Source organism: Artibeus jamaicensis, unplaced genomic scaffold (genome assembly GCF_021234435.1).
Source record: "Artibeus jamaicensis isolate MK-2021 breed Jamaican fruit bat unplaced genomic scaffold, CSHL_Jam_final contig_1128, whole genome shotgun sequence".
NCBI classification, from domain to species: domain Eukaryota; kingdom Metazoa; phylum Chordata; class Mammalia; order Chiroptera; family Phyllostomidae; genus Artibeus; species Artibeus jamaicensis.
This window is the reverse complement of record NW_026521220.1, coordinates 550,487-569,333: the sequence shown is the minus strand read 5'-3', so window position 1 is coordinate 569,333 and position 18,847 is coordinate 550,487. Positions and strand designations below refer to the sequence as shown.

Sequence of the window (18,847 nt, the reverse complement as noted above, 5' to 3'; positions counted from 1 at the left end):
CACAGCAGGGGTTGCCCCAATCCTCCCTCCTGCCGTCTCACCAGGATCTTGATTGCTGTCACTACTTTTTCCTTTGAATTCCTTCTAATCACCATGTTCCCCTTCTGTTATATAAAACGTATTGCTATTTAAAATTAACTGCTATTTAATTCATATTTTTAAATCTACTGTGCTTATTTTTTAAATTATTTTTTAATTGAGTCTAGAGGGAGGGGAAGGAAGGAAGAGAGGGAGAGAAATACGGATGTGAAAGACAAACATTGATTGGTTGCCTTCTGCACGCGCCCCAATTAGGGACCAAACCCATGACTTTAGGACGATGTCCAACCAACTGAGCTACATCGGCCAGCGCCCACTGTGCTTATTTAAAGAACCAGTATCTGGGAGACTGCCCCACCATGTCTGATCAAGTCTGTGTCCCAGGGGGCAAGTCACTTAACCTCTCTGAAATCTCAGTTTCATGAGTAAAATGGTCTGGTAATAGTACTACCTACCTTAAAAGAGTATGGAGAGGATGAAATAAAATAATAAACCTAAAGTGCGTAGTAGGGTGGCTGCCACAGTAAAGGCGGTTTAAATGTACGCTACTGTAATTTATAAAATACACACTACACACATGCCCCAAGTATGACTAATGCCTTACAAAATAAAAGCAGCAACTCAAAAGACACTTTGGAAGAGAAACTATGTAATAAGAAATGACTAAGGGTTGTTTTTACTTACTACTTATATTAAATTATATATTGCAGTTCACTGATGTCAACAAACAAAGCTTGCTTCTGGTTCTTTCCCACTGAAAATTATATATGAGGAAATACTGAAAATATATGGTAGGGAGTAAATTTGGACAATAATCAAGAGCCTGGACTGTGGTCACAGGCCTGATTGTCTATATGACCTTGAGCGAGTCATGCTTATTCTGAGCCTTGTTTATAAGCTGAGGAAGGATACATTAGGATTTTTTTTTCAGAAGCTCAAAAATTCAATTGTATGGCCTCGACTGGGTAGCGTGGTTGGTCAGAATGCCATCCCAGTACACCAAGGTTGTGGGTTCTATCCCTGGTCAGGGCACATAGAAGAATCAACAAACGAATGCATAAATAAGTGGAACAACAAATCGATATTTCTCCCTCTCTCTAAAATCAATCAATAATTTTTTCAAATTGTTTTACAATTTGTGCCTCAGAACCAAGAATAAAACTTTTTAATTGAATTCATTGGGGTGGCAATGATTAATAAAATGATATGTTTCAGAGGTACAATTCTACACAAAACTTTTTAAAAAAATTGCTTATTAGTTATGACTTTTTATGCCTATCAATATCCCATTAAAAATCCAAAAAGGGCCCTGGCTGGTGTGGCTCAGTGGAATGAGCACGGGCCTGTGAAGCAAATGGTCACTGGTTTGATTCCCAGTCAGGGCACATGCCTGGGTTGCAGGCCGGGTCCCCAGTAGGGGGCACATGAGAAGCAGCCACACATGGATGTTTCTTTCCCACCCTTTCTCCTTCCCTTCCCCTCTCTCTAAAAATATGAAATAAATAAAATGTTTAAAAAAAAATCCAAAAAGGGTTTTGACCTCAGCAATCTAAATATATTTTTCTCTCTTATGTCACAAATTCCATATTTAAAGTGTAGGGATCATGTTAAAAGTGTAAACTAAGAACAGAGTCGAGGAAAAACTAAAATTTAGCAAATTAGCTACACTGGAGTAAGTAGATATTGCTAAATGAATCAAAACCAATAACCAATCTGATAAAAGCATGTATACTACAAAAACCAAACAAAACATCGAAAAGAGTGAATAAAAGATGCTTTAATTAAATAAATCAGAATGCACTAGGCTGATCTTATACTGAATCCCTTATCGTATACATGTTTTTAACCTTATTGTGAATTATAACACACAATCAGAAAAAATGCATTAGCCCTGGCTGGTATAGCTCAGTGGATTAAGCATGGGCTGTGAACCAAAGGGTCACCAGTTTGATTCCCAGTCAGGGCACATGCCTGGGTTGCAGGCCAGTTCCCTGCAGGTCAGTTCCCAGCAGGGGACGCACGAAAAGCAATCATACATTGATGTTTCTCTCTCTCTCTCCTTCTCTTCCCCTCTAAAGATAAATAAATAAAACTTAAAAAATAATAATAAATAAAAATAAATAAAATCTTTAGAAAAAAAGAAAGAAAAAGTGCGTTGTAATATATACATTTTAAAGGCAGACTTGGAGTGGGATTCGAGGCTTACTCAGACAAATAGCCTGAACCTGGTCATGTTAAAAACAAACCCACAAAACTGCACAGGTGTAAGAGGGTGTGTGTTTGAGGTGCACAGAACAGAGACAGGAAGGTGGGAGAAGTCCAGGTGAGCTGCCTTCAGGTGTATCTGAATCCACATAGCAATGTCCATTTCTGCTCAAAATACTTCAATTCTTACTGAACATTTTATATGCTTATTTTTATCATAACATGGCATTTTCTCATTTTAAAAACACATTTTATTTAATGCCTAAAATTAGGCATAAAAAATCAGGGTGTGATTATCAGCAAGTATGCCATTCAATATGGCAGTTCTGTCTCCAGAAATCAGTAACACCAACAAGTTGCTGAGGAAAGAAGGCACTTAGATCTGCCTCTGCTCCACTTCCATCGCCAGCCCTGCGAAGGAAGGAACTTCACCCAAGTCCCCTCCTCATTCCAAGTGTGCACTCCCCTAACCATGTTCATGGGCACGAAAGGAGTAGAAAGAAGCTCCTCTGTGCTGGGCCACACTCTGTGAAACGACACCGGAAAGACCAAGCTTTTCAACCACGCCCACATGGGCTCCCAAGTCAGAGACAAGGAGGTGCTGGCAAACCAGGCCAACACGGCTCCCAGTGGAGGCACAGAGGCCAAATCAGACTGCACTGAAATGGGAAGAAAAGTTGAGTAGGAGATGAGGATAAAACTTTCCAAATATTTGACTTTGTAAAAGAGAGAGAGAGTCAGAGAGTAATGAGGAGGCTGAGACACTCTGCCCATGTTGCTGTTGTTTAAATACCAGAGTGAGCTGCCCGGAGACCGCCAGCTGGCCAGCAGGGAGGCTCGAGCACCGGCACTAGTGCATTTGACTCTCATAATCACCCTGTGTGGTTGGAAAGGAAGAAGAAACTGAGGCCGGCAGCTTGCCCAAAGTTGGAGCTCTTTCTTTATAATTATGATAACAGGATGCTAGAAAAAAGGAGTTAATTATCAGCAACAAAAATTCAAAAGCACAACTCTACACTGGTGCTGGCCACAGAATAGCCCACTCATACTCATTTATGGTTTTTCTCTATTATTTGACATGATTTAACTCAAGAAAATATTTAGAAACAACTAGAAGCTCCTTGGAGTTTTCAAGCTTAGAACCATAAGTCGTCTTCTTACTGCTTTCCAAAGAATAAAACAAAACACCTAATCTCATACCAAGATCTCTTCAGATCCATTTCTAGAGATCTCTCTTTGTAACACAAGCTGCTAAGAGGCCGTTAAACTGACAATACTTAACATTCCAGACAAGTGACAAGGCTGGAAAAGGGCAGCCTAAAAGAATTTCTGGCTACAGTACACAAATGATTTTTCCAAATATAGTCCAAAACAAATTGGTTCCCAAAATTCAGAATCCAAGACTGCAAGAAATTCTGAGTCTCCTCTGGCTACTCCCCTGTCAGCCAAGGTTTCTGAATATTTATAAAAAGAAAATGTTAATTCAGGATTCTTGCAAACCATGGCTTTGTGCTCAGATTTTTGGCAGGCAGTTATAAACTTGTGAAACACTGTATTCATAAAATTAACTGTCAGCCATATTTGAATTTAAAATACCAATTTCATATATTTGTATATTTATAACACTGATCTGAAATAGAAAATGAAACACTGTCTTTTGTATTTCACTAGTCACTGAAGTGTATCACTAAAAATCCTTTAAAAATGGTAAGTTAAAATTTAATTTTATTTTTTGATTCTTTACCCGAGGACATTTTTTCGTTGCTTTTTTTTAAGTGGGGGCTGGCGGAGGGAGAGAGGGGGAGACTGACTGCCTGGCTGCCAGGCTGCCTTTCTGTATGCACCCAACCAGGGGTCCGACCGCAGCCCAGGATGCACCCTCACTGGAAACCCAACCCAAGATGGGTTGGTCCACAGGACATCATCGCTCCAACAACAGAGCCACATCACCAGGACTAAGCTTCAAATTTTAGATGAGAACTTTTTTCCAGTGGCACAAAGAAAGTCTTTCTAAACCAAACACTCAATCAATCCCCCTGTATAGGAGAAGGTGGGCGTGACCGTCAGGTCCACTGGGCAAAGGGGGACCAGCTGGCAAACACTCCAGCGTGGTCTGAAGAGGCGTGACTCCCAACCCCACGCCATTCCCCCACAGCTCACTAGCACCCTTGGCTGACTTCCTTCATCTCAAAGGGTGGCTATAGAAGGCTTCTGGGGTGCTCTGTCTTCAGAGACATTTCAGAATGATGGAGACAGGCCTTGGCAACTGAGGGAAGGTGTTGAGCTTACAGCAGCCCCCAGTCTGTCCCTCCACCCCCATGGGTCCTGCTCGGCCTCTCTCAGTGGCAGGGAGGAAGCTCGGCTGGGTCAGTACAGAGCCACCCGAAGCCCCCCTGCCTACAGCTCTCCTGCAGCACAACGGCTCCCCCCCCCACCACCCCGTGCCGCACAAATCTTCCCCTGCCAGTCCCTGGTCATGTCTCAGGGCCCACAGGCTGCCCCAGGCCTGGCTCCCACCCACTCTCCCCACCTAGTTTTCTTTTTCATACACAAACATAGCTCTTTCAAATACTTGCACTCCTGCTCCTAGGCGTCCCTATCCCTGAAAGCCTCTGACGGTCGTCTTGCCTGAGAACTAACATGTCACATCCCATCAAGTTCGGCTCCAATGCCGCCACCTCAGTCCTCGCCTCTTCCAGGGTCAGCCTCTCTGCTCTTGCACTGGCACACAGATGCACCTCAAAGCAGTTTATCCAGGCGACATTTGGGGCATACTCAGACTAAAAAAGCGTTCACTATTTATCTGAAATTCTAATGTGATTGGCGTCCTGTATTTCACCTGGCAACCCCAGACCTGGCGCACAGATCCTCTAGCTGGGAGGAAAAGAAAGGCAGTGGAAGACAAGGAATAACACAGAGTGAACCATGACCCAAAAGAAGGGAAGGAGTCTTGGGCCGTAACCAGCAAGAATATTAAGCCCGGTTCCTTTGCTTGACATTGACAGTCAGTCCTCCACAAAACAGCCTGACCTACAATTCAAATACCACTCTAGGGACTACCCCCCCAGCAAAGAGCCTAAGTTTAAAGCAGCAGGTCTGGGGCTCATTTGTTAAACTAGCCACCCTGTGCCAGTCACTCCACCTGGTTCATGAAGCTCGTCCCAACTGGTACTACACCCCTACGTCCAAAGCCCATTCACTGGAAACTCCCTCCCCCTCCAAAGCCAATTCCAAAGCACAGGCCCAGCTCCAGTCCCTGGGAAGCCCTCCCAGCACCCATACTCACGCAGTCCCCCTACTCACAAAGCCCCCAGCACTCAGACCAAACCTTCCAGCACCATCAGCACACCCTCAGAGGGCAGTGTGTGCAGACTCTCCCGTGGGTGTCACTCAGTGTGCAGTGCTGTGTGAGGCGAGGCAGGGCCAGTGCCTTGAACAGTAATTATGTAGGGGATGGAGCCAAACACTAGAAACACAGACGAAATCAGAATGCGAACAGTCCAAATCACTGCTGAAAGGGACATGAGTGCCAGAAGGAAATCTTAGTAAGTCCTTCTAGACAGGTGAGTTAATCTCCTGTTAAACAGTTCACAGCGTGGGCTGGGATGGGAGTAAAAGGCAGAAATCTTTACTTGAACAATTAAAAATTTAAAAAAAAAAAGCAGTTCATAGCCTGTTTTAAGACATCCTGAAACAGAGTGGAGAATTTCTATTCACTCATTATTGGTAGCATGAGGATGTCAGAGGTAAAAAGAGGGAAACAGCAGAGAGCACTTCCTTCTGAGTTCAAAATGTCATGGTCCACACTTCCTTACTAAAATGCTGAGACACACCATATAACTCAATTACACTGGTACTGCTGTTATCAGTTTAGGGTCAGACTGTTTGTCTTAATGAGTAATGTATTGGGAGTTCAAACAGTAAAAGTCAATTGCACGTCAGAATCTCAATATAACATAACCAATCAGGTATTAACAGAACACATAAAATAAATGTTTCCTTCTAATGCTTCATTCCATTTTTTTAAAAAAGGACAATTTCCCCAAAAAGTAGAATTTCAGAACAATAAGAGATGAGGTTAAAAACTCCGAATTTCGGTAACAGGTCACCACTAGTAGCAGGTGTTAAAAATGACAGACTACTACACAAATGTAGCAGCAGCTTATCTCCAACTCAGCAGATGGCAGTCTTCAACACTATTTTCTACGTGCAACACATTACCAAAACCCTCTACACATACTGCGAGTCTCTGAGCATACTGCCTACCCAATCTGACTTACTGCATAAATGAGTACAAACGAGCACGCCTTGGAGACACTGCAGGCTAGGTTCCAGACCACCACAGTAAAGTGAGCCATGTGGACTTTTTAGTTTCCCAGTGCATATAGGTTATGTTACATTATGCTATAGTCTATTAAGTATGCACATTACATCTAAAATTAATACACAAACCTTAAGAAATGCTATATTGCTAGAACTGCTAAACATCATCTGAGCCCTCAGCTAGTCATAAGCTGCTGGAGGGTGTTGCCTTGATGTTGATGGGTGCTAAATGATCAGGGAGATAATTGCTGAAGGTGGGGTGGCAGTGGCAATTCCTCAGAATAAGGAAACAATACAGTCTGCAATATCAATTAACTCTTCCTTTCGCAATGATTTCTCTGTAGGAGGCAATGCTGTTTTATGGCATTTTACCCACAGCAGAACTTTCAAAATTGGAGTACACCCTCTCAAACCCTGCTGCTGCTTTGTCAGATAAGTTTATGTAGTATTTTAAATCCTTTGTTGTCATTTCAACAATCTTCACAGCATCTTCACAAGGAGCAGATTCCATCTCAATAAGCCACCTCCTTTGTTCAGACTTAAGAAGCAACTCGTCATCTGTTAGTTTTATCACAATGTAGTAGTAATTCAACCACATTTTTAGGCTCCATTTCTAATTCTATTTCTGTTGCTACCTCCACCACATCTGCAGTTAGTTCCTCCACTGCAGTCCTGAACCCCTCAAAGTCATCCCTGATGGCTGGAGCCAACTTCTTCCCAACTCCTTTTAACGTTAGTGTCTTGACCACTTCCCATGAATCATAACTGTTCTGAATGGCATCTAGAATGGTGAATTATTTCCAGGTTTTTAATTTACTTTGCCAAGATACATCAGAGGAGTCTCTATATATGACAACTATAGACTTATGAAATGTATTTCTGAAATAACAGACTTGAAAATTGAACTGACTCCTTGATCCACGGGCTGCAGAATGGGTGTTGTGTTGGCAGGCATGAAAACAACATTAATCTCATTGTACAGCTCCATCAGAACTCCTGGGTGACCAGGTGTATTGTCAATGAGCAATAATATTATGAAAGGAATCTTCTCTCCCAGGCAGCAGGTCTCGACAGTGGCTTAAAATATTCAGTAAGCCATGTTGTAAGCAGATGTGCTGTCATCCAGGCTCTGTCATTCCATCTGTAGAGCACAGGCAGAGGAATTTAGTACAATTCTTTAGGAACCTTGGACTTCTGGAACGGTGAATGAGCACTGGCTTCAACTTCAAGTCAGCAGCTGCATCAGCTCCTAACAAAAGAGTCAACCTGTCCTTTGAAGCACTGAAGCCAGCGCTCACTTCTCTCTAGCCGTGCAAGTCCTAGGTGGCATCTTCTTCAATATAAGGCTGTTTTCTCTACATTGCAAGTCTGTTGTTTAGTGTAGCCACCTTCCTTGATTATTTAGCTACATCGTTTGGATAACGTGCTGTAGCGTCTCCAACAGCACTTACTGCTTCACCTTAACTTTTACATTATAGAGATGGCTTCTTTCCTTACACAGACCAACCTCTGGTGGCTTCAGACTTTTCTTTTGCATTTTCCTCACTTCCCTTAACCTTCATGGAATTGAAGAGTCTGGATTAGACTTTGGCTTAAGGGACTTTTGTGGCTGGTTTGATATTCTATCCAGACCATTAAGAACTTCCTCCGTATCAGCCACAGGCTGTTTCACTCTCATCATTCATTCGTGAATTCACTGAAGTGGCACTTTTAATTTCCTTCACATACACAACTTGGCTAACTGGAGCAAGAGGCGTAGCTTTCAGCCTATCACAGCTTTCTTTCTCTTTTTTAAAGATTTTATTTATTTATTTTTACAGAGAGGGAAAAGGAGGAAGAAAGAGGTAGAGAAACATCAATATGCAGTTGCCTCTCACATGCCCTCTACACAGGACCTGGCCCACAACTGAGGCATGTACCCTGACTAGTAATCCAGCGGGTGACATTCAGTTTGCAGGCAGACACTCAATCCATTGAACCATACCAGCCAGGGCATCATTTCCAGCTTTAGATTTAAAGTAAAAGACATGAAACTCTTAGAAAATAACAGAAAGAACTCTGGGAAATTCTCAAATACTTGGAAGCTAACACATTTCTAAATAATCCATGACTCAAAGAAATAAAAAAGGAAATTAGGAGTGTATTTTGAACAAAATCAATATAACATATCAAAATATGTAGAATGTCCCTAAAGTAGTACTTAAGGAAAAATCTGTAACTCTAAAGACCTACATTAGAAAAGACAAAGGCCTCAATCAATACACCAGCTTCTACCTTAAGAAACAAGAAAAAGAGCAAATGAAAATCAAAATAAGCAGAAGAAAAAAATAAAGATTTAAGCAAAAAAATCAATTAAACAAAAAAGGTGAAAAAAGATCAATGAAACCTAAAGTGGGTTCTTTGAAAAGATCAATAATATTGACAAACTTCAAACCACACATCAGAAGAAAAAAAAGATGACACAAATTATCAACATCACGAATGAGAGCAGTAACAACCCTACAGATTCTAAAGCTATAAAAAGATAATAAGGCCCTGGCTGGTGTGGCTCAGTGAACTGACTGGGCCTACCAACCAAAGGGTTGCCAGTTCTTTTCCCAGTCTAGAGCACATGCCTGGGTCCATGCCAGGTCTCCAGTAGGGGGCACACAAGATGCAATCACACATTGATGTTTCTCTCTTTCTCCCTCCCTTCCCCTCTCTAAAAATAAATTAAATATTTTAAAAAAGATAATAAAAGAATACTATGAACAACTTTATGCAAACAAAATCAACAACTTAGATGAAATAAAATTCCTTGAAAGGCAACTATCAAACACTCAAGAAGTAATGACCTGAATAGCCCTATACTTATTAGAGAAATTGAATTCATAGTTAAAAACTTTCTCATAAAAAAACCTTCCAGGCTCAGATGTATTCACTAAGGAATTTTAGTAAATATTTAAAGAGGAAATGAAACAAACTCTACATACACTCTTAAAAAATTAAGAACAGAACATTTCCCAACTCATTCTACGAACTGGCATTAATAGTACTAAAACCTGACAAAGACATTACCAAAAAATAAAACTACAGGTCAGTATGTCTCATGAAAATAAATGTAAAAATTCTAAGCAGACTTTTAACAAATTAAACCCAACAACCTAGAAAAAAGAATAACACATCACAACCAAGTAGGGTTCACCCCACAAATGCAAGGTTGGTTTAAAGTCAAAAATCAATGCAACTCACCTCATAAACTAAGAAAGAAAAAACAGGACAATCTCAACAGATACAGAAAAAGCACTAGACAAGAACTGATATTCATTCCTGATTAAAAAAAAACAACTCTAATTAAAACAGGAGTAGAAGGGATCCTACTCAACCGATATAAAGTGCCTCTGAAACACCCAGGGTTAAGATCGGACCCGATGCCCTGAGACTGCATGCTCTCCTCCTGTACTGAGGGTGAGACAAGGAAATCTGCTCTCACCACCTCTACTCATCATTGCACGAGAGGTTCTGAATGCAGTAAAGCAAGAAAATGAAATAAAGGCGTTCAGATTAGGAAGGAAGAAGTAACACTCCATATTTGCAGACACCATTGATGAAACATCCAATGGAATCTACCGAAAAAAGCTGCTCCTAGAGTGAGTACAGCAAGACCTCGGAACATAAGATCAGTTCACAAATACCGATCATATTTCTGTATTATACCAATGAACAACTAGAAACGAAAGTTTGTAAAAACAGTATTTACAATAACTCCAAAGTATATGAAATACTCATGGGTACAGTTTTCTGTACACTGAAAACTATAAAACACCGCTAAGATAAATTTAAGATCTGAATAAATTGAAAGATATAACACATTCAATGCTGTTAGGAAGCCAACATTTATCTACACATTCAAGACAATTCAAATCAAAATTTCCAGCAGGCTTTTTTGTAGAAACTGACAAATTGACTAAAAAATTCATGTAGAAATGCAAACAGCCTAGAATTAATACCAAATGTTGAAGCTGGGTGACGACTACATCACCACTGGCTTTTCATTATGTTATTTCCTCTTTTGTATATGTCTGAAATTTCCCACAGTGAAGAGGATTTTGTTTCCTTGTAATAGAGACTGAGACACTTTCAGGCACACATAAACACAAAATACCCTTCACTGTATCACAAAAATGGTTTCCTCCTTCAAACCACCTCGGGTCCCAGTCCCTCTCACCAGGCCTCACTGCTTCCCTTTTCTCCAGGGCAGGGATCAACCAACTACAGTGCACAGGCCAAAAGCAGCCTATGACTTATTTTTGTACAGTTCACACACACAAAAAAGAATATATTTTGCATTTTAAATGGTTGGGGGGAAAAGCAAAAGTATATTTCATAATATTAAAAACTTCCATATAGCCCTGGCCAGTGTGACTCACTCGGTTGGAGTGTCGTCCTGCAGACCAAAAGGCTGTGGGTTTGAGTTCCATCAGGACACATGCCTGGGTTGCAGGTTCCATCCCCGGGTGTGGCATGTAAGAAAGGCAACTGACTGATCAATGTTTCTCTCCATCATTACATATGTCAGCGCTACAGATGAACAGCAGAAGAACGCCTCTCCAGATTACACCTTGAGCCAGCAAAATTCGAGAAAGAAATTAAGAAAATGCTGACGAAGAGCAGGAGGAAAAGAGAAGAAAATCTGTCAAGCCAACAACTGAGACTCTCACTGACTGTGGTTAAGGAGACACTAGCAGGGAAGGGGCAGTCCCCACTTCACTGAGAGGGAGGCCTAAAAAGAGGGGCACAGCAAAGGTTCAACCGGAACAGCTCAGCTCACCAGCGGTCGTGACTCCCCCGAGCTGATACACTAAACAAGTGGCAAACCTGGTGGGCCTAAGACCCAGGGGTCACTACCATCTTCGCACACCACTGGGAAAAAGTAAGAAAGATGGACTGTATACCTGCGACTCGAGTTCCGCTTAGGAAATCCTGACCTTCTGCAGACTCAATTGTTTCACCTCCAATTTTTTTTCAGCTTTACTGAGATACAATTGACAAAATTATGAAATATTTATAAAGTGTATATCATGGTGATCAATATACATATGCATTCTGAAAAAATTCCCACCATCTAGTTAATTTACACATCCATCACTCATTTATTTATGAGAGCATCTCCAACTTAAATTCAACCAAAAAGAAGCTGATTCTGGAAGGGTGCGGGTACTATCAAAGGTCAGGGTTTGATCTTATTGTCCACAAGTTCCCAGTACAGAAAAACTGTGGAAGAAGGTCTCCAGAAGGCTTCCTTCTGTGAAGCAACATGGGAGTCTTGGCGGACAACAAGCTCCCTGAGCCCCACTTGACAGTGTGAAGGGCTGCTCCTCGGGTGTGCCTGCAGCCCATCACCCGAGCTGCACAGTCTGGGTCCGGGAGCACAGCAACCTGGTCAGGCCCTGTGCTCCTCAGAGGGCCCGTGCAGCATGATGTGCTCTTCTAGAACAGGTGAGACTCTAAAACTCAGCCTATCTCCAATCCAGAAGGCTCTAAACACAACCCAGAGGGAGACTTTCAAACTCAGCAAGTAGAAATAGCTGTTTTCAAATTTGAGATCCAAGAGGCAGAAACGGGACTAGTGAAAGTTACCGCGGGACAGATTCCAGGGCAGCTCATCAGAGACGCCTGCACATCGAACGGGCGGCCTTGCAGAGCAGGTACACCCTGCCCCTCACTCACAAAGGCATCCTGCCGCACGATCTGACATCAGCTGAAACATGAAGTTCCTGCGCTGACCTCATTTGGCAACTTAGATGCTCACGAGGGCTCACCTCCAATGGCTCCGAACAATGGCAGTATAACTTCAGTTATTTTAAACAGCTTCATATTGTACTTAAGTGGGAGAAGTCTCCCAGCTTACATTCTCCCTTTGCCTGTTTCTTACCTAAATGCAACCTCTTCTTCAGTTGAGCTACACCCATCATTTTACATCTCCCAACCTCCCTTCTGACACCGCATGGCAGAGACTTGATCAGTGAATAAATATCTAAGTGCTGGGTTCTGACAATTTTTTTTAATAAAGATCTTTCTCAGATGTCACTCTCGGACATCAGTGCAGAAGTTGCCACTGATGACCACCCTCTCCTCCCATTTGCAGTATACAGCTTCCTCTGGCCACGCAAATGCAACACCTAGCTAGCTTTCTGTGTTTTGCGCAATCACATGTAACTGGGAACAAAATATGTTCCAATATTTTGGAACAAAATACAGTTACCAATAACCTAGTTACCAATAACCTTGGATGGTCATCTCTGAAAATAATAAGCCTTGGGTGAGAAAGTAAATACTGTATTAGCCTTTTATCAGAAAATCTCATACTTTTTTAGTGAATCCTCTCCTTAGCCTACCATCACAACATACACTCTTCCATTTTTATTTAGTTTTTAAAAACTCCTTAGGAAAAGTATAAGAAAAAAAATATGAATTCCAATTTCATACTTCATTGTCACTTTGTTTAAAATAATATGGAAGGAGTGAGGATACATGCCTTACAAGAATGAACCAAACGAGTTATCGTTAAATATTATTGAGGCCACCCCATTTATATATGCAAGCAGAAGATTCAATAGCTCTTACTGAAGAATCCTTAGGCCTGGTGGGTCGACCCAAAACATGACAAGGAGAAGCCTCCAGGGAAATGAGGGGGTGGGACTCAGGACACTGGTGTCTCCTAAGTGAGAGAAAGGGGCATCTCCTGGGATAAAGTGTCCGACTGCCACTGTTCTGGAAAAAAGAAGCCCCAACAGACAGCCGTGGGAGTTCCTGGTGGAAGAGGTGCCACTGGAAAACGGGGGACTTGGGACTTTTCTCTAGAACATGAGTCGGAAGAAAGGAGAAAAGGGACAATTTTAATTTTTAACAGGTATGGCTTGATACATCTTAACCCCACTGCCAGTTTCTCTGCCTCTTTCCTGAGCTTGACCAAGGTCTTTTTATTTTCTTCTACATAAGCTCAGTTCTTTTGAAAAGAAGTATAATGTGGAACTTTTTTTAAAAAGGGACAAAGTACTTTCCCCTGTGACTTTCTTTTGTTTTCCCTGGGCTACACGCACAATAGATAAACTTGAAATCTATTATCTTAACCACATTTGCTGTCCAAACACATCAGATTTAAAAAACAAAATAAACTCAAGGTGGAAGGCACACAGGGGGAAGGGGAAACAGAACACTCACTGCTTCTAGGGCTGGACATGAGGACAATACTCATCCGGTTTCCAAATGACACAAGACATTAGAGACAGTCTTCTTCAGGAAATAAGATTTTAATTAGACACTAAGATACAATTAAATGGACTCTGCAAGCTGATATGCATGACTGGGAGGTGTCTCTAGGCTGGAAAGGTCAAGTGTACCTACAGTGAGAAGCTCCTTCAGGGCAGGAACTAGGTCATCCACTGACATGTCCAGCACATACTGCGTCCAGCAGGTGCAATGACATTACCTTGAGCCATACAGTCTGCTGTGCACTGTGGTGTCACTGGCTGGTGATGGGAACAGGACAAAACCCAGGGTGCCGAATCCTAATTACCAGGGCACTGGACAAGTCGCAGGAGACAGGATAAGGGACCTCTTCCCGGCAACGTAGTATCTGAGCTGACTGTTGAAGGTGATACACAGATGAAGTGAGAGAACATTCCAGCAGAGGAAACCAAGGAGAATGGAGAGAGTTCAAAGGACCAAGAGTTGTTCAGCAAAGCTCAATGAAGCACCTAAAAAGCGATGGGGGGAAGGATGAGAGTGGAGGCCAGAGCCTGGTGGTGAAGTGCCCTGGATACCACACTAAGGACTGGCAGGCCTGGTTATGAAGACCGTGGGAGCCACGGAAGGACTTTATATTGTGGAGGTGCAAGTGACGGGGCTGGGGGACTGTGAGCAGATTACTGCTCTGGAAAGACAGAGGCAGGAACAAGCCTCAGGATTTAACCAAGAATAAAGAACAATGAAGATGTGGGGAAAGGTCAGGAAAAACACTGTTAACACATGTGTACCCTCTCCTCTTGCGCACACATTTCCTTTAAGGGGTTACCACCTTATTCTTTGAAGATGGAGGACTCATAGCAGTCAGTCCTCCAAATGTAGAAATGAGTATTATGAAGAATTATAGACGGCAATACTAATTCGAGACATTTTTAAAATGTATGTTTGGCACATTTTGATACACAGTCATTTTGTGAGTACAAAATAAAAGACTTGTAACTCTAAATCTTATCTGATTTATAACTAAATCTTATCTTCTATTAACAGCAGACCAAAATCAATTTTAATGACTTCAAAAACAAACAAATCATCTGTTACATTCACTTTGGAACAGACCACAGCCACTGGTGCCCCTCAGCATATCTGAAATACAATGTGTAAGCCTAATTCTCGATGGCCGTGTTGTTCCGTAGTAAAAGACTCGGGCCACAACACTAACAGAAGATGTCTGAGCTGATGGAGAACTCCCACGGGGGTTCTTCAACTCCACAGCTGCTCTGTTCTGCAGGAACGACCCCAACCACCAGGAGGAATTTCCTAGGCTCATTCTGTTGGCGTAAGCACACATGAAAAAAATCCTGGCATTTTATATTCAGTAGGAAAAAAATGATCAGAAGTAAGAACATCTTGAATACCAAGCAAATTTAACAGAGCTTTCTTGGTTCCTGGTGGATTATGACTAATGACCACAAATTCAGATTTACTCTTTAAAAATAATCTATATTTTAATCTTCTTAGCAGCAAAAGTTTCAGGAACTTTTCCCTAAACTCCTTAACAACAAAGCAATAGATTCTAGACTCTCTTTTATAAATTAAAGAATTTTTTTATTAGCTCTGGCTGGTGTAGTTCAGTGGATTGGGTACAGGCTGCAATCCAAAATGTTGCCAGTTCGATTCTCAGTCAGGGCACTTGCCTGGGTTGTGGTCCAGGTCCCCAGTGGGAGCCACGTGAGAGGCAACCACACATTGATGTTTCTCTCCCTTTTTCCCTCCCTCCCCCTCTCTCTAAAAATAAATAAATAAAATCTTTAAAAAGTTTTTAGATTAAAAATCGTTTTTCAATTATAGTTTACATTAAATATTATTTTGTATAGTTTCAGGTGTACAACATAATGGTTAGATCCTTATTTCTGAAAATATCTTATTCTGATAAGAAAACCAACCTTGATTTGCCATTTACAATCACCCTGATTTCATAAAAGATGCTTAATTTTAACACCGGAAAATGACAAATATTTTTAGAAAGGGCAGTTCTTTAATTGAATAAATTTAGTTTTATGAAAAAAATACTGTTCTTATTTTTCTCAATAAGCCAAGGCCCGCTCAACATTCCATTTGAGGGGCCTAACCAAGCGTCTTCCAAAATGTTTCCTCACCAACTCATGATGCCTCCCCTCCCCATCCTTGAGGAGGGACCTTCTCGCCATGGAGCTGGTGAGAAGACCAGCTCTCCCCATATGGAGGATTCCCCCTAGCTGAAGAGAACTCAGTAAGCAAGGATCCATTAAATGTGAAAACTGGCAACGCAAGCTCCTTTCCATCCCTGTTCAACCCCACACTTAGGGGAAACGAAGGTCCAGAAAAGAATACAGACTTGCCCAAAGCCGTAAGGCCAAGAGAACTTTAGCCTACTGACGTCCTATCACTGCTCCTCTACTGAGCCAGACAGTCTGCATAACACCACGTACAAGTTAGCCACGTGACTTAAATATGTACACGGCTCTACAGCAGCTCTTACAGATTGTGGAAACCCAACTCTGACAGTAATTTTGAACTGAAGCAATACCATCATCGGAGTCACCTGAAATATAAAAGGTACTATATCAGTCAGTTACAAGGAGCACCTCTGCTCCAGAGAAATTCCATCTCAAGATGACATATTGCACTGCCGACATACATACTAGAAGTCCAAGTTTAAAATGGAAGTTTTGATACAAACTTCACCTTAATCACAACTGCTATGATTAGTATCTGCTCACTACACTGCACTTGACTGACACCAAGATATTTGGACTATTACCAAGGCACAGCGAGAAAGCTTTCCTATGGCAGAATATTCACTTTCGTACTGAAAATGTCGAGAGAAAATCCCCAAGAACCTGGACTACAATGGCAATTAAGTAGCATTCTCCAGCTACCAAAGCTGCTGAGTCTGAAAGACTCCGCTTGGTGCATACTAAATCAGAGGGAAAAAGACACCAGAGAACGAATTCTTGGATCAGCCATTTCTTTATGGAAACAATCTTATCCAGATCAATACTCCATTTCTTCTGTCGCACCGCACACCCTTCAGTACTGATGTGCTTACTTTACGTACTGTATGTATTATGCTGATGTCTAAGAGCACAGTTCTGATTTCATCTCAAGATGCATCCTCCTGGGTAACAGCAAAACGCAGTTGGACTCTGCAACATTGTTTAGTTTTTAAATCTGTTGTAAACTCAGGAAAACATTATCAATAGCTCTTTATACAATACACATTTCCCTATAATCAAAATAGGGCAGCGAATTTATGGGATTTTTTCCTGGGCCCTCCTGTACTCGCCGGCAAATAATTAAAGGCACTAACAAACGAAGGTTCTCTGCATTTGAACGATGACAGTAATTCTTACTTGGTCTAGTAAACAGGCTGGAACTAAGTGGAAAGTGATTTCTTTTTCCAGACATCTCCATGGGAGCTATCCAAGAATGAACTACAGTGTTTTAAACATAACCGCTTAAAGTACACAATTACCGGATTCCGGGAGACGCCAATTTTCCCTTAGCAAAACGCATCCAACCTGATGCAACTAACCAGGTCTCAAGGAAAAGGGACATTTCGCCGGTCTCGGGCTGACCCCCCCTGCGGAGCGGGACGAGGATGGGTAGAGGCGCGAGTCTGTGCTGAAGCTAAGCACGCAGGAGGCCCGGAGTCCGCCGCCCGCGTTCTCGGGGCCCCGGAGCAGCGCTTTCCCGCAGGGGACACGGGGACACGGGGACACGGGACCACGGCGGTGAGGCGGCTGCCCCGGCCTCTCCTGGGGCACAGAGAAAGCAAAATGCGAGTGTTGCGCCCGGCTCGTCGCCTCGGAGAGTACCAGCTGTTAGAGGGACCAATACCAGGCCCCAACACCAGTCATTGGCGGTCCGCAGACCCACGGTCCACCGTTCTGGCAGCGAGTCGGCCCGGGAGCCCAGGGAGGGGCACGGCGCAAGCGCGGGACAAGCTGCGGGGGTCCGGGAGGGAGATGGCGCACGCGCGGGCCCGCCGGGATCTGCGGGGCCGCTGAGGCCTGGCCGTGCAGGCGGCGCTGAGAATACGGACTGGCCCTCCCGAGCTTATTGAAGGGACGAGGCCCTAGCTCTTACCGCGCGGCGCCGCCTCGCTCGCTCGCTGGCTCCGGGCTTGGGCCGGGCGGCGAGGTCGCCCGGTGGCGCGGCCCGAATCCGTTGAGTCCGGCCTCAGCGTACTAGCCAACCCCACGGCGCCGATCGCCGGGCCCGCCCTACCTCCCTCCCAGCCCCCGCCTTCGGTCCGCCCCTTGCCGGCCCCACAAGACTAGCACCGACTGAGCAGGCGCCGTTCAGGCCCCGCCCATTTCCCCCGCCTCGACGCCGGTTACTACAGCACCCCGCCCCCTGCGTTTCTCCTAGTTTTGGGTCGCGCAGGCGCCCTGCTACCCGACCGTCTTGAAAGTGGCTGGGGCAGCCAGTGCGCACGCGTTAAGCCTCGCCCTGAAACTCTAATTCGCAGATTGTCTTGGAGGTGTCCCTGGACGCGAACAGGTGATAGGTGTAGAGCTCCCTTGTTTCAAAGGTTTAACTCAGCTCAAAGGTCCACCATTGCGCATTTACAGTGTGCCAACGTGAGCTAGATAGTGAGGATGCAAACATGCAAGTGCTGCCTTCGTGGCGCTCCTGGTGAATCAGGGAACACTAATAAAAGTGAGCCACAAAAAAAATATCAGGCTAAATATAATTTATCAACTTAAGGAAGTTCAGTTAGGTTACAGTTGTACAGGTTTTTTTTCCTTTGATAGTTTGAAATACATTAGTAGATTTTTATTACATCATCTTAGTTTCCTAGGAAAAGGACAACTTGCTTGGTATTGATATATTTTTAATACATTGCTAGACCAGTTGCTAATATCTTATGTAGCATTTTTACCTATTTACCCATAAGTGGGACTGTGTTATACTTTTGCTTTCTTGTACAGTCCTTGTATGCTTTAGGATTATGCTTGTAATAAATACACAGTAAGTCGATGCTTTCTTTATCTGGATGCTTGTATAT

The 18,847-nt window shown here is 43.0% G+C and overlaps 1 protein-coding gene across 2 annotated transcripts in view; it reads right to left on the bottom strand.

Annotated features, from left to right (window-relative positions):
- The window catches only part of SPECC1L (sperm antigen with calponin homology and coiled-coil domains 1 like), a 109,776-nt gene extending 91,715 nt beyond the window's left edge, over positions 1-18,061 (bottom strand). Inside the window, exon 1 of one of the 2 annotated variants that reach the window (XM_037158727.2) lies at positions 17,923-18,061. The gene's annotated coding sequence lies outside the window, so the exon portion shown is untranslated. Of the gene's footprint in view, positions 1-14,038; positions 14,263-17,922 lie in introns of those variants that run through there. The other variant, XM_053664494.1, reaches the window with a different exon arrangement.
- Positions 18,062-18,847: the final 786 nt, after the last annotated feature.